Source organism: Sorex fumeus, unplaced genomic scaffold (assembly GCF_029834395.1).
Source record: "Sorex fumeus unplaced genomic scaffold, SorFum_2.1 ptg000007l, whole genome shotgun sequence".
Classification (NCBI taxonomy): domain Eukaryota; kingdom Metazoa; phylum Chordata; class Mammalia; order Eulipotyphla; family Soricidae; genus Sorex; species Sorex fumeus.
The window spans coordinates 46052035-46066806 of NW_026606064.1; the positions used below are offsets into that span (position 1 = coordinate 46052035).

The 14772-nt window shown below is 37.8% G+C and overlaps 1 protein-coding gene across 2 annotated transcripts in view; it reads right to left on the reverse strand.

Annotated features, from left to right (window-relative positions):
- Window positions 1-14772, reverse strand: part of SMYD3 (SET and MYND domain containing 3) — an 853166-nt gene that overhangs the window by 16752 nt on the left and 821642 nt on the right. The window lies entirely within an intron of this gene.

Sequence of the window (14772 nt, forward strand, 5' to 3'; positions counted from 1 at the left end):
GAATGGCCTCTTTGGGCTCCTCATCAAGCTGCTCAACGGCCATGATCCCAGAGACTCAGGAGCAGATCTCTAAACCCAGTGGCTTTTGGCAGAAATCCCTCCAGATTTAAGTGTTAAAATTTCAGAATTTCAAAACTACATGGCCCTACTGCAGCCACACGACATCATATATTATTCATAACCAGCAATAGAACACAAATTGTCTATTGTTGCCTTTTCTGCAGATCTGAGTGTTGGGGTAAAATCTTAAATAATGGTGGGTCTGGTGTCGAAATAGTGAATGTGATCAAAGTAGAGAGAGAGTAATGTAGAAATCATCTGCCCCACAGGCAGGGGGAGGGTGTGCGATGGGGGTATACTGGGATTTTTGGTGGTGGAGAATGGGCACTGGTGAAGGTACGGGTGTTTCATTGTATGACTGAGACTTAGACCCAAAAGCTTGGTAACTGCTCTCACGATGATTCAATAAATAAAATTAAAAAAAATGGAAAAAGAAAAAAAAAGTAAGGTGGAGTTCATGCACAATTCAATCAGCTAATCAGTGGCTGAATAAATAGCAGTACTCCTACAAAAAAAGGAAAAAAAAAACCTCAGGGCTGTTTCAGACTCAGTGTTATTTTAATTTTAATCAACAACTTATATTGGATTTTAAAAAAGGTATATAGTTTGACATTTTATGCACAATTCTCCCCACCCCTACCCCCACCCTGGCCAATATTTCTTAATTCTTAAGTCTATGAAGCTGCTGTTATGTGCAAGAGTCATTCCTGGAGTTAGGAAATATAGTACCATGTATGTATACAAGCTTTTCCCTCAAGGCCCAATAATACCATTAGACACAAAATGTTCATACAAAGTCAGACACCTATTACATGACAGGGAAGGGTTTAGTGGTCAGATGAGGAGCGGTCCATTTAAGTAATGCTCAGTTCAAGACTGTTTACTTGAAAAAATCATAAGTGGGTCATGACTGGGAGTTAAACATGGAATAGTTTCCTGGAGAAGAGAAATAGGTCAACTTAAACTGGCTTTCAAAGATTGTGGGGAGAGAGGAAGGCTTAGCTACACGAGGCAAAGAAAAGTACATCTTGTTAGCACAAGCAAGTACACATCCCCACGGTGCTTGTCCAGTGATCAGAGGTGCCTGTTGTAAAACCAGTAAGATCATTCTAAGAGTCAGGTCACAGTCCTAATTTTACTGCATTTGTAAAGTCATAGGGCCCATGATCACTGCTACTGTGTCACAGAGATAATGCTGGAGAATCCTATGCTCTCTGATCTACGAACACATACCTACTAGCCAGTCACCTTTCCTGCACCTCAGTGCTTCCCGGGAAATGTGATATAGGCCTCCCCCCTCGCGCCCTCCCCCATTCATGTTCTTAAAAAAATGTGTAAAGCAGTACCTAAGAGGGAGGTATTTAAATCTACAGAATGCTAACCATGATTCTTGTGAAGAATGAAAGAAGGAGGAGGGGAAACAAAGGAGACACCTGGGTCCTGGATATTTCTTCACTCCTAAGTATAACAAGAGATCAGTCACCCTACCTCTCACCCTGTACAAAACGAACATCATTATCTACTTGTGTGGAAAAGATGTTAAGACACCAGACAAAAGGCTTAAGTCCAGGCCACCATTCTCAGAAGGTAATTGCTCTGGACATATTCCTTGAATGGCACACCTGGATTTGGGATTTGATTTTTATTGCTCTGAATGTGGCATAATTAAACTTAAAGGCCCCAAAGTAATTTTATACTAATAATCATTCCACTAAGTGAATATCTGTCATGTTATTCAGGAGAAGAAAAGTAAAGCTTTGGTTCTCTGATGGCAGAGAAAGTGGTACCTAATTAAGCAGTGATGGGTACCTATTCTGGCCACTTGAAGACATTGAAAAATAAGTCGGGGTTACAAGGGGGAGGGTAAGGAAGACGTGTCTATGAGGATGGCTTGCACATAAAAATTGGCCAAGACTCTTGCCACACATCAAAAGAACAAAAACCGACCAGTGCTGGCATGGATGGGGGTAAAAGGAACCCTTAACCAGTACTGATGAGAATGTTGACCAGTTCAACTCCTTTCAAAAATAATATGGACACTTTTCAAAAAAAGTATGAACTGAGCTTCCATACAACCCAGAAATTCTACTTTTTGATATCTATCTCAAAAGCCCCAAATCTTTAGAAAAGACATATATCTGCATTACTCTATTTATTGCAGCACTATTCATGAAAGTCAAAATTTGGAACCATCAGGAGTTCAACAACAGATGACTTGATAAAGAAATTGTGGTGTGTATATACATACAATGGAATACCACTGGGCAATAAGAAAAGATAAAATCAAGCAATCTTCTGCCACATGGATGGAACTGGAGAGTGTCATGCCAAATGAAGTCAGCCAGAAGGAGAAGGACAGATACAGAATGATCTCTCTAATATGAGGGATATAAGGAGACATGGGAGAAATAAAAAATAGTCAAAGGCAAAACGGAACCCGAGAACTCATTCTACAGAACTGAGTTTGTGAAGAGGGGATATAGAATGAGGGGAGGGAAGTGGACACTCTGGTGGAGGATGTTGGATCACTGTACCCATAAAACCTTGTTAATAGTAGTATTGTAAGACACTTAAAATTAAAAAAACAAACAAACAAAAAACATTTAGAGAGCAATCTGAGGGCTTGTGCAGGGACAATGCTAGAATCTGAATCTACTGGAGGACATGGAGGTAGTACATGGAAAAAGACCAAGATTACTTGGTGGAAGAGCACCCCATGGAAAGCAGATGAAGCTCACTTGTGTGGAAATTTTCTCCATCCTGCATACCAGTTTCCATCCACTTGCAGACGGGGCTAAAATGAGGCAAGGAGGGCCTGCCAGGAGCTTTCACTCATAGAACCAGCAAACCTCAAGGCCAGGCTGAGGGCCTGAACCAGAGAAGCATCAGATACCTGAAGACTCAATAGGACCTTTGTGAGAAGTGGGGGGAAATGGGTACCTGAAAGAAACCATCTCTGAGCTGAGAGCTATAAAACAGGACTTATGCAGCTTTTCTATCCACAGCTGCTCTTGTCTGAGACATATAATCCAGAGGAGCATTGCCAGAAAGTCTCTCGGATTTCATGGATGTGGTTGATTTTGAATTCATTTTTGGTCACTGTGCATTCAAGCAAGATTCCACTTTTGCCAATACAATGTTTTTGGCAAACCCCATATTCAAGTAATGAGGTTCCCTAGGGGGTCCCCACCCACACTTTCAGAAGTGAAAAGGGAGGTGGAGTTCATGCTGAGTTCCGGTGAGTATTAAACATAGGAGCAGAAACGGAGGCATGTGAATGCTACCATACCCTGGCCTGTCGAAAGAGTGATAAAAGCAAGATGGGGAGGTTTCCTGGTGGCAAGCTTGAGCAGGCTGAGACTTAGGGCTCTGGACTCTGCAGGTGGTATTGGGAAGGGACTGAAGGGCTGAAACACACTGGCATGGTCTGGCCAGCAGAAAGACACCGGGCCAGTAAGCAGTCTGTTGTCAGGGGGTCATACTTGGCAATGCTTAAGGGTTACTCCTGGCATTGTGCTCGGGAATTACTCCTGGTGGTGCTCGGGGGGATCATATGGGATGCTCTGGATGGAACCCAGATTGGCCGCATACAAGCCAAGGGGGGAAGAGACAGCCTTGTCCAAACTGGAAAGAAAGAAAATTGGAAAAGAGAATTTTGATATACTCAAGGAAGGATGATAGTAATGAGAACCAAAGAAACATTTGGTTCTTCACACACACACACACACACACACACACACACACACACACCACCACCACCACCACCACCATGTACATCAATGCTATAAGGTGAATTAACAGGAACAGGACCTGGGGACTTGCTAGGGCACTGGGGACTCTGCGCCTATCCCAAGACATAGGAATAAAACTACCAGCATGAAAAATACCAGCCCAAAGTCACTCAACAAGGTATGCTACTGGTTTGGGAGTGAGAAATGTTCTCTTCCCAGGTACAAAGGGAGCAGTCATGTGCTTCCCAATGCTGGGCCTAGAATGGAAACACTGCCTTTGGGATTTCTATGGTGAATAAATGTGTAGTAAGGAATGAGTTCCAGCAAGCAGAGTGCATACACATGAGCTTTCACTCACACCCATAAGCACCAAAATGGTGCTCTACAGTTTACAAGGAGGCTTAATGTCAGGGAGCTGGATATGTCACATTAAAGGACAGAAAGAAGATACCCTCTGTTACTAGTCTTGCTGAGACTTATGACAGAGCACAATGGCCAGTTCCCCTGTCATGTCAGACAGTGCTTCTGGCATTCACCGGGCAGAGAAACTATTGATTGTTCAGGACAATTTATTTTAGAATAGATATTAAAGCACATTACTGGATTTGAGAGGTGAGCTTAATTTGCCTATATAAATTGTATTTCAGAGTAGTCACCAAAACAGTTCTGGTATATGAATTTTAGCTGATAAACGTAAAACGGTGGTAACCAAAACAGTTCTGGTATATGAATTTTAGCTGATAAATGTAAAATGGTGATGGAGTTAGAAAAGTCATCATTTTTCAAGTACTGAAGAAAAAACTCTCTCTCAGAAGAACAAAATTATCATCTATTTGCTGAAACTAGTAGATGAAAGAATAACAGAGATTTTTATAATGGATGGATTGGGTTGTTTTCATCTGAACCTCTGATCAATTTTATAGGTACTTCGCTGTGATGCAATTGGAATAATCTTTGTGCTACCCACAAAGCATTCTTGAGCTCTCCAACAAAAAACAAGAAATGGAATGAATCAAGCTCAAACGATAAAATCCATTTTATAGGAAAAACAAATAATAGTGTAACAAATAAAACAACTGGTTAAATCTGAGGCAAGGGAATCCTACAGAGCCATGATGAAGGATCTCTAACAGACCAATGACATGAAAGGAAAAAAACGGCAGAGGCAGAAAGCAGTAAAAATGAACAGAAGCTTAGGAGACACAACTGGCCAGAGATGAAGCTTAAGTGGTAGAGCACTTGTCTTGCATGTATGAGGCCTTGGGTTCAATCCCAGTACCATACACACATATATACACACTCACATACAAATTAAAGGACAAAAACAGACACAACAACTCAAGGTAATGTCTAGACCTTACACACTCAAAACAACAACAAAAAAATACAAAATACTATGTTTGGCATTGTATTGGTGGGGGGGGGGGCGCACATCTGGTGATGCCCAGGGATTACTCCTGATGTTGTGCTCAGGGATCACTCCTGGTGTTGCTTAGAGGATTACATGCATGTGCTGGGATCACCTGGGGTTGACTATATGCAAGGCAAGAGCTTTACTCCTATAGTACTCTCTAGCTGTCAAAAGATATTTAAAAACTGAACATAAAGTGCATTGTAGTTATGCAAGAAATTGTCCACATATTTCAGAGAAACAAAATGAACTATGCATGAAAAAGTTATGTGATGTCTGAAATTCCGTTGCTATTTCTATTTTAGAATATATCCTCCAAGCAATGAATGAGAAGCACATTTCAGCCCAACCCCCTTTTAAGGACATTTTGAACAATCTGAGGTACTACAGAGGAGGGGAGGCAGTGGGGTCTTGATGAGTCAACATTGTACAAAGAATACTGCTCAGGAAGGTGATCCTTATATTCACTATTACTTTTCCCTTTTCTAATTTGAAAGTAGAGGCAAAGAGATGAAAACAGCAGAGCATGGACTTTGACATAGTTTCACAGACACAAAATTGGAGTTCAAGGATCAATAAGAATGAAAAAAAAGTTCTAGTAAATATCCCTGGCTTTCATTTGTAATCCCCAAAGCGAAGAGAACAAGTACTGCACTTGGTCTCTAGAAGGGTCCTTGAATCTCTTAGAGAATTTGTAAGGCAAATACCACTCAATCTATAAACTCTTCAGGGAAAGTAATCGGGTCTCTTCACCTATTAAAGCAGAACATTGGTAGCCCAGGTGCTTCTATAACAGCTCATATTATCTGGTGTCCCTTAGGTTCTTTAAAGCTGATGGTATGGAAATGATACAGAATTCTATGGTGGAGTGGCTTGATAGACTTTTTCTTTTGGGAGTGTGTGTGTGGGGGGGGACACACACCCAGTGCTTTGCACTCAGGAATTATTCCTGATGGTGCTCAAGGGACCATATTGAATGCTGGGATCTAACCTGGGTCAACTGCATGCGAGGCAAGTTCCCTACCCTCTGTACTATCTCTAAGGCCCCTTTGATAGACTTTGCTGATGGTCCTTTGGTAGAATTTTGATGTTTTGTTATTGAGGGCCATATCCAGTGGTACTTGGGTACTGCTCCTGGCTCTGTGTTCATGAGGACTGCTCTCGCTTGCTCTATGTGCCAAGGAGTCTCTTGGGAGATGAGGAGCATGTAGCACTGGGAATCAAACCCAGGTTTTCTGCACGTAAAACATGTGCTCTGCCTATTGACTTCTCTCTCTGAGCATCATTAGTTTTAAAAGAAAAGATGCTAACATCAGGAAACACAATGAACGAAACTTAAGACAGACCATATGCACTGTTCAAGAAACCACTTCAGAGCTAGAAAAAGTGTTTACCCCCATGATATCATTCATACAGTTAATCTGGAAAGTTGCAAGTCCCCAAAGAAAAAGGGTGAAGACTTCTCCATTATCTCTTGGCTCACCTTTGTTGGTGACAGAACAAAGAAATGAATTCTCATTTGTTTCCTAAAGATAGAGATCCATCGATTCTGACCTAAATTGAAGCCTTAATTCTTGTAGCATCCATAAAATGGGCTATCGGCCTCACATTATTAAAAATATGAATTTGTACCCTTTTCTCATCTCTTAATGTATGAGTATGATTAAGTAAAATTCACAGTGCCTTCGAGTTTCACTCCTAAATTTTACAAGGTTACAAGGAGATTTGTTTATTTTATTCTATAAAATGTGTAATCAAGGATTACCTATTTACAAAGATAATAACTTTCTGGTTGTACACTTAATTTCTAGCAAAAAGGTTCTTCACTCAAAAGGCAGGGCTTTCGCACTTTTGGAAGTGGGAAAATTATTTGTACATGATCCAAAAACTCTCAAATCAGGTAAAGAACACAGGAGGGAATGGGCAAATTTCCAGGGCCAGTGAGCATATGGTAATTAGTTGCAATGCAATGTTGTTGAGATACACAATGGGGAAAAATCACCAAAGTGTTTGTTTTTCTTAAATGTACATAATAACATCAAAATAGTTCTTTTCCAACAGCCAGTACACCCACTTGGATCATTTGTTCCTTTCCAAAGGCAAACTGAATACGCAGCAACCCAAGAGAAGCCTGAAACTGGATTAGCTGAGTAGATACTGGATGAGTGACCAGGAGCTGCCTAGTTAGGAAAGACTTTAGTTGCAGATGGTATAAATATTCAGTTTTGAAACAAACAAAAAAATGGGGTATCATCTTTCTCTTTAAAAATAAATTGAGAAACTACTGCCCACGTCATATTTGTAACTTTCAGATTTCAGGTGTTTAATGATTTCATTAAATGTTTGATTTTGTGCCCCAGTTTCCTTGCCCCTTTGCCAGCCAGATTTCATAAACTGGTAATTCAGCAGCAGTAGGAAACCAACTGCGGGCCTGCTTTGGCAGCTGGCCCACACACCGCACAGTACTAAGAGCTGTTGGACTCTTCCAGGCATGCATAACATTCCAGTACATCAAATCATTTTTCTTTTAAGTGCCCAATAATGGTGACAGTGCTGTCCTGTATCTGGCCTGGTCTACTTTATTCTTAGGAGACCGTTTATAGAGTGAGAGGACCACATAATATTTTGAAATATTTCAAAATGGCTGTCAGTGTTTCTCAATTATATTGTAATTGTAACTTAGTTATTAAATCCTTCAGAAAAAAACAACATATTTCTTACCAGAGAAGTTGCACAATTCTTGTTTAAAATTTATCTGTGCAAATGGGCAAAGGAAGACACCTCTGAAGTACTGTATGTATATTCTAAAGTTAATAAACTTCTGAATACATAGATGGTCATACCATTCTGAGATAACTTATCAAGAAGTAACATGTGAATAGAACTTTTATGTTATATTCATAAATGACCTGTAAATTGTATGCAAAATTTTTCCTGATATTGTAGCAGGATTGGTAAATGTACTGATTCTTTCACTTAACATAAAGTGAAATGTTAGATAATTACGTTTATAGTAATAAAATTCTGATGAAATAGAATACTTCAGATCAAAATTTCAGTGAAAGAAGATTCCTAACCAAGTAGAATGATAGAGTAATAGGTATGCTGATATGCTGCAGGCTTTGACAGTCTGATATTTGAAGTTTAGGGGACAGAATCGGGTTCAATATCTACCCATAATTGCAAAGATTAATAGGAAATCCTCCTTCTACACAATTGTAATAAACATCATAATCAAAAGAGTCAAAAGAAAGCAAACAATAGAATCTGGAGCCAATAGAACATATCTTCAAGGAACTTGGGAAACTAAATTCCTACTCTACGTGATATATCACCACTAAAAATTCCTTCCTTCCTTCCTTCCTTCCTTCCTTCCTTCCTTCCTTCCTTCCTTCCTTCCTTCCTTCCTTTCTTCCTTCCCTCCCTTTCTTTCCTCCCTCCCTTTCTTCCTTTCTTTCTCCTTCCTTCTCTCTCTTTCTCCCTCCCTTCCTCCTTGTCTGGGGGTGGAACCTGGGTCAGCAGTGAGCAAGGCAAGCACTTCACCCTCTGTATTATATCTCTGGGCCCCCCTTGGAAAAAAATAGTTTTTAAGACTGAAGATGAACATCTGAAGGTTTGGAGTTACTTTTTCAGAGGATGAAAATATTCTAAAATTTACTCTGGCATTGACTGCACACATCTTTGAATAGTACAGCAACTAAATGATATCCACTAAATAAGTAAATTACATGTGATATAAATCATTGCTGAAATGATGCAAAATAGTATAGCTATGGTGGAAAATGTTTGGATGGTTTCTTAGTAAAAACACTAAAGAAACTAAAACAGAATATTTAAGAATCATTTCCCTTTGTATTTATTCAAAGGAGTTTGAAATCTTATATCTGTAGGAAAATCTATACAGATATTTATATAATAGTACTTTTAGTCATATTGTTAAAACTCAGAAGCAACTAATGTGACTTTTAGTAGGTGAATGGGAAAATAAACTGTGGTACATTCAATTAAAATTTTTTTTAGTGCTTAAAAATTTTATCTATAAAGCCACTGAAAGATATGGAAGAAATCTGAATAGTACTAAGTAAGAGAAGCTAATCAAAAAAGATTACATTCCAGGGCAGCAAGACAGTACAGTGATAGGATGCTTCGCTTATATGCAATAAACTGGGGTTTGATCCCTAGTATCCTACTCATAATCACCTGAGCATGACAGAAGTGATCCCTGAGTGCAGAGTCAGGAGTAACTCCTGAGCATCACCAGGTTTGTCCCCCAAAAGGTTACATCCCAACTATATTACATTATGAAAAATGAAAAGTTATGGAAATGATAAACAGATTCTGAGTTTTCAGGGTTTAGGGTTGAAAAGTAGTGCATAAGTAGAACTCAAAATTTTTTAGGATAGTGAAAACACAATATATGATATTATAATGACAGATACATATCATTAGACATTTTTCAAAATCCATAGAATGTACAACTTATTAGTATGAACTCTAATAATGTAAGCATGAATTTTGGGTGATTCCTCCGCCCCTCTCAGAGAGCCCGGCAAGCTACTAAGAGTATCCCGCCCTCACAGCAAAGCCTGGCAAGGTACCCATTATGTATTCGATATGCCAAAACAGTAACAAGTCTCACAATGAAGATGTTACTGGTGCCCACTCAAGCAAATCGATAAACAATGGGAGAACAGTGATACAGTGCAGTGCTATGACATGTCAGTGTAGGTCCATTCATCAATCATAAAAAATTTGCAAATATGGTTGGGGCTGTTGATAAGAGAGGAGACAAATTGTGGGTAGATAATATGGAAAATCTCTGCATCTGCCACTTAATTTTGCTGTAAACCTAACATAGAAAGTACTTTTACTGTACTTTTTTAAATTTCTTGTTAGAATAAAAAATATATTTTATTGATTGAGGCACAGTGCTTTACTGTATTGTTAACAATGATTTTATGTGCACACACTACACCTGTCACCAGTGTACCCATCTCTCTCACCCCTGAGGTCCCCAATGCCCTCCCTTCCAGTACTGAAACTCAGTTCTATAGATCAATTTCCAATCGTGTTGACTTCGGCCCTTTGATACTTCCTTACTGTGTATGTTTAAGTCCCTCATATGAGAGAGATCATTCTGAATCTATTCCTTTTCTTCTGACTGACTTTACTCAGCATGACATCCTCTAGTTCCATCCACGTTGAAGCAAACTGCATGATTTTGTTCTCTTTTTTTTAAGTTGCCAGTGAGAATGGCATATAAAATATCTTTAAAAGTAATTGTAATAAAAACAGTAAAAAGATACTTCTGGACAAAGAAAATCTGAGAATTTATCATCAGCAGATCTCAAGAAAAGTAATCTCTAAAGGACGTATTTCTGGTAAAATAAAAGTTATTCATGATCATGGGTTTAAGGCACAAGAAGTAGATGGGCAAATCTAATATGGGAAAATCTATGAATATCAACAAATAAAATAACAATCTGTAGGGTGAAAATAAGGTCAAAATTAAAATATAAATTAGTCACACGATATATATATATATATATATACACATATATACACACACACATACACATCAGTAGCAAATAGGACTCAAGTGCTTTAACATCATTTTCAGGAAGAACACAAAGTGATCCAATGCTTACTTACTCAATAATCTATTAATTTATGATTTATGTGTCCTCTGAAATGCATGACATATTTAATAATAATTTTCTAAAAACTGACTTAATTTTCTTTTTAATTTAAAAGTTATAAAGACAGTATGTAAAAGACACATAAACATAATATTTAACAGTTTCGACTGTTAAATCACCGAGAAAGATTCAATGTAATTTTAAAAATACATGACCACCTCCATTGTTAAAACTGAGGTACATAAAAATTTAAATAATAAAAAGACACATAATCTAGTTTTAAATAGAAGATAAAATATAATTTACCATCAATAAGATTATCAAGTTATGTGTCTTCATCTATAATAGAGTATGTCTATATCTAATGACACTAGTGCATTATTGTTAGCATATATTCTGAAAGTATGTATTATTTTAATTGAAATCAACTGATACAGATGCCAAGTGCTCAAATGCTCATTTTCACACAGGTGTTGGGAAGTACTGGAATGTGGTGCTGAGAAACACAAAGTGTTTCTTTGGTGATTTTTCACTAAAAGAGCATATTGGGGAAAAGCAGTGGGCACTTTTTGGATGTAGAATCATGAGAAAACAAATCTGGAGTTGGGAAAATATAGCATAAGGCCAAATCCCACCTGCAGAGTGTTTTCATAAATAATGTTTTATTGGCATATCGCCACACCTACTGTCTATGGCTGCTTTCCTGTTATAACAGCAGAATTTAGTGGTTACTGTATAATTTTCATGATTGGTACTGTATGACTTGCAAGATGCAATATGTTTACTATCTGAGCATTAACAGAAAAAGTTTGCTTACTTTGTCTCTAATAAAACTACAGGGTGAGGGCGATAGCTCAGAGGTCAGGAGTGTAGCCACAGGAACCCATGTTTGATGTCTAGCACTGAACAGCCTCCTGAGCACCACTGGGGTTTCCCTGGTTGCCCTTGAGCAAATACGGGGTCAAGTAGCTCTGCACTGCCAACTCAGAGCACCAACACAGCTGACTTGGTTCGCCAGGTGTTATAGGAAAAGTTCCAACTTAAAACACATTTTCTTTCTTTCCTTTTTTTGTTACTGAGTCACACTCAGTGGTGTTCAGGGCTTACTCCTGGATCTGCATTTAGGGATCACTCCTGGCATGGAGCATGGGATATGTGGTGCCAGGTATCAAATCAAATTGGCTGCATACAAGGTAAGCACCCTACCTACTGTACTATTACTTTGGCTCTGAATGCACTTTTCTATATATGTTTTTATACCACATATATAATAATACTATGAGTATGTATATATATATGCCTATCAAGAGATTAGCAAATGGTCAATAAACACATACAGAAAAGCTCCTATCAGTAATCATTAGGTAAAAACACAATGAATTTATACTTCAAACTCACTTGCTTAATTGTAATCAATAAGACACATAACAGAAAATGTCAGTGATGATGTGAAGAAAGTGAAACCTTTGCCCATTGTTGGCTGAAATGTAAAAGAGTGTAGTCAGTTTGTAAAATACTTCAGTAGGTATCATTTTATTGTATATTATGTGATTCCATTTACTGAAATTTACAAAATAGGAAAATACACAAAGACAAAAAGATTAACAATTTTCAGAAAAATGGGAGGGGGAAAATGGAAGAATTAGGGGTGACAGATAAAGAGTTTCTTTCTGGGGGTAAGGTTCTTAAATTTGAGAGTGGGGAGACCACTACGATATTGGAAATACATGAACATTGAATTAAACACTTTGGGCACATACAGTATGTGACTTATATCTCAAGTTTCACAAAAAAGGTAACAAAGATACCATATATCTTTGATCTGAGTCTTCATTTACTCTTTATATTAATATATAATGGAATCCTAGCATTTTTGGCCTTTGGAAAGAGCATTAGAATTCATGAGAGTGGAACTTCAATGAACAGGATAGTGTTTTTACAGAAACACTTACTTAATGTAAAGACACAACAAAACCATATCCATATATCATACTGTACACAAAAGTTAACTGAAGATTACAGCAGAATCAAGACTGGAGCAATAGTAGAGTGGGTAAGGGGATTGCATTACATGTGGCTGATCCAGGTTCAATTTCCAGCACTGCATATGGTTCCCAAGCCTGACAGGACTGATCCCTGAGCACAGAGCTAGGAGTAAGCCCTGAGCAGCACTATATGTGCCCTGCCAGCCCTCCCCCCAACCCCTCATACAAATAAGATTACAACAGAATCCATGAACACACTGAGGAAAATATAAGAAATCTTCTGAAGATGCACTTCGCAGGTGTCTTCAGTGATTTGAATCTACTGTCAAAGACAGGTAAAATGGAAAGAAATGAACAGGATTACATTGAATTTTAAGGGGTTTGCATGGCAAAAGATAATTAAATTAAAATAAAGGCACCCCACAGAATTTGAAAAAATACTTGCACACAATACAAAACACAAAGGACTAACATCCAAGATATATAAAGCACTCAGAGAGCTCAGTAACAACCAAAATAAAAAATAATAACCTATTAAAAAATGGAGAAAAGAGATGAACACACACCTCCTTGATGAGGACATGTAGATGGCCAGTGGGCTAATGAAAAAAGCCTTCATTATTGCTTGTTAACAGGAAAATTCAAAGTAAAACAACAAATTACCTGACACCAATGAGAATAACAGATATCATAAAGACCAGAAACCATCAGTGTTGAAGAGACTGTTATTTGGTTATTCACTGTTGAATAACCAACAGTTATTCACTGTTGGTGAGACTGTTATTTGGTTCAGCCTCCAAAGAAAACAGTAAGGAAACTTATCCAAAAGAGTAAGAATAGAGCTTCCATACAAGCATTGATTTTTTATTTCTTTGCATCTACCCCAAAATGCAAACACACACACACACACACACACACACACACACACACAAATACACATTTGTGTTCATTATAGTGATAAGTACAATATTCCAGAAAATAGAAACAACCCAAATATTCCATGACTGGATATCTAAAGAAATTATATATATATGTGTGTGTGTATATATATAGACATATATATATATAAATATATATTCTTGGATTGCATAACTGATATTAGCAGAGGGGTAGAGGCAAGAGCTGAAGATGGGAAAGGAACATAAGGAAAAGGTGAGCCAGAAGCAATTTTAAGACAATGGTGAAGAATCTTTGGTACTTTACAAGTTGTGAAAATGCAGTAACTTTGTACATCAAATCCATAAACAGTAATACTACTATTATACCATATTAACCGAAATATAATAAAAATAAATACAAATGAATTGTGGAGCTGATAACACAATGGTAGAATTTTCTAAAATTCAAATGCAACACATCAAAAGATTGAATGTTACAGTATGTAAAACTAATTTTCAATAAAGCTATAAAAATAGCTATTTTATCAGGCACATAAAATCATTAATATTTCGCTAACATGGAAACTGGACACAGGTATTAAAGAAGTTGCTAGAAAGTAGAAAGCTGTTTAACTGATCCAATACAAATATTTATAGGTATTAAGCACAAGTCAAACTCAGTTCATTTGCTCATCAAGTGTTTCTTAGAGCTGGTCACAAAGTCCTGCCTCCTCCCCTCAGGAAGGTATTTTATAATATAAGAAAAGTGCTAAATGCATCCAGGATAACCTTTATACACTTGACTCTAAGCCAGAATCCTTTGTACCATTATCTCTAATTAACATAGCAATTTACAGTTTGTAAATCAAAATACTGGGGCAGAAAAATCAGCTTAAATAATCTGAAATCACAAAGCAAGTATATAATTAGGGTGGAATCAAAACCAGTGACTGACTTTAAAACCTTTGTATGATATACATCTCTCTCTCTCTCTCTCTCTCTCTCTCTCTGTTCAGGTATTCCAAATCTTGGCTCAGTCTTGGGATGTTATAAGTAGGAATCAGGAAT